Source organism: Macaca mulatta, chromosome 8 (assembly GCF_049350105.2).
Source record: "Macaca mulatta isolate MMU2019108-1 chromosome 8, T2T-MMU8v2.0, whole genome shotgun sequence".
NCBI classification, from domain to species: Eukaryota; Metazoa; Chordata; class Mammalia; order Primates; family Cercopithecidae; genus Macaca; species Macaca mulatta.
The window spans coordinates 58,800,616-58,802,725 of NC_133413.1; the positions used below are offsets into that span (position 1 = coordinate 58,800,616).

The window sequence follows — 2,110 nt, forward strand, 5'->3', positions numbered from 1 at the left end:
CTGCTTCTCATTCTTTGGGTCTGCACCACCTTTAAGAGCTGTAGCACTCACTGTGAAGGTCCGTGGCTTCATTCTTGAAGTCAGCGAGACCACGAACCCAATGGAAGGAAGAAACTCTGGACACATCTGAAGAAACAAACTCCGGACACACCATCTTTAAACAGCTGTAACACTCACTGCAAAGGTCCACAGCTTCATTCTTGAAGTCAATGAGACCAAGAACCCACTGGAAAGAACCAACTCCAGACATGTCTTGGTGACCCAGATGGGACACATCTTGGTGACCACGAAAGGACAATCACCAAGTGCTGAGTATCATTGGACCCCTTTCACTTGCTATTCTGTCCTATTTTTCCTTAGAATTCGGGGGCTAAATACCGGGCACCTGTCACCAGTTAAAAGTGACTAGCATGGCTGCTGGACTAAAGACAAGGGTGTCAGGTTTCTGGGAAAGGACTCTTCACAGTTGGGAGTGTTGGTTTGCCTGGAACCAGCTTCCACTTTTCTTGCATTTTGGGGTTGAGTCGAGGGTCGACAGAGAGGAAAGCCATTCAGCTCCGGGGTCCCGACAAAAAGTTGGTTGCCCTTGTAGCCATGAGCGGAACTCTCAAAGTCATGTCACCCAATCAAGACTCTCCCATCTATCCTAACTATCCTGACCCTTGCCTCCTGGGTCCAAATGCCTGTGAGACAAACTTCCTCTCGCTTCTCTTCTCCGAGGCTAGTCCGTCTTCTAAAAACCACTCCCTGTCTCTGGTGCTTTTCTAGTTTCTCCTATAAGAATGATTTCTAGTATAAACTTCAGGACTCTGTTCCTTCCTTCCTTTCTTTTCTTTCTTTCTTTCTTTCTTTCTTTCTTTCTTTCTTTCTTTCTTTCTTTCTTTCTTTCTTTCTTTCTTTCTTTTTAAATAAAAGTTGAACTATTTATTCCCTTTTGAGTACACATCTGAGAGCACACAATGTATTTAATCTCTACCTTCATTTTACCACTGAAGAGCAGACCCAACCTTTGTTCATATAGACAATTTGATCTTACATAAGCTTATCAAAATTAACACTGCATTTCTAACCAGGAAACAATTTGCCTGGCACATATTCACGGGTACATAGGCAGGACAAAGACAGTTTCAAGAACAGCCCTAAGGCAAACCCCAGCATATCTATACCATAGTAAGATACCACTATCAATCTATGTAAGCTTACTTACAACAATGCCTATGTGAAAAGAATATAGTTATCTGTGCTTGGTGGAGTTGTGTGCTCTCCAAAAGTTAAGCAGATGGGAAGCCAAAAATATAAACTGGGACTGACAACACAAGAAATATTCTTTCACTGAGGGGGTTAAGTAGCTCTGAAAAGAGACTTTGGAGTCAAGCAGCCAGGACTCACTTGGAGCCGGTGTACTTGGTGACCACGTTGGTGCCCTGGGACAAGGCGTGCTTGGGCCAGCTTGCCGGGCAGCAGCAGGCACAGGGCCCTCTGGATCTCGTGGGACGTGATGGTGGAGCTCTTGTTGTAGTGTGCCACGTGGGACGCCTCTCCCATGATGCGCTAGAAGATGTCATTGGCAAAGGAGTTCATGATGCCCATGGCCTTGGACGAGATGCCGGTGTCGGGGTGGACTTGCTTCAGCACCTTGTACATGTAGATGGAGTAGCTCTCCTTGTGGCTGCGCTTGCGCTTCTTGCCGTCTTTCTTCTGGGCTTTGGTGACAGCTTTCTTGGAGCTCTTCTTGGGAGCTGGTGCAGACTTTGCAGGTTCAGGCATGGCCAGACCCAAGACCGACACTGACCCCTGAGAATGCAAGCAGAACCGTAGTCTCAGGGTCTACCGGAAGCGACTGTGTACTTACAGAGGCCGTGCACATGACCTCTGTTCCTTTCTTTAGGCACCTGGGCTCACCAATTAGAAAGACGTAATTTTTGCCCAAAGCCCCATTGGGTAGGGAGACCAACTATCCTTTTGGGATCCTTCCTCAGACAAGCAGGCCTAACAAAAGCTATTCCTGAAGCTAGGATATGGAGAGCCTCAAAAATTATATCCTTCCTATTCATATAAGTGAGGACTGAAGGTGTCACTCTTCCAACACTGAAAATCCCTTCCCTCCCTC

General features: G+C 46.6%; 1 pseudogene; it reads right to left on the bottom strand.

Moving 5' to 3' along the window:
• Window positions 1–1,234: 1,234 nt before the first annotated feature.
• LOC100426760 (putative histone H2B type 2-C) lies at window positions 1,235–1,767 on the bottom strand (annotated as a pseudogene).
• Between the last annotated feature and the right edge of the window lie 343 nt (window positions 1,768–2,110).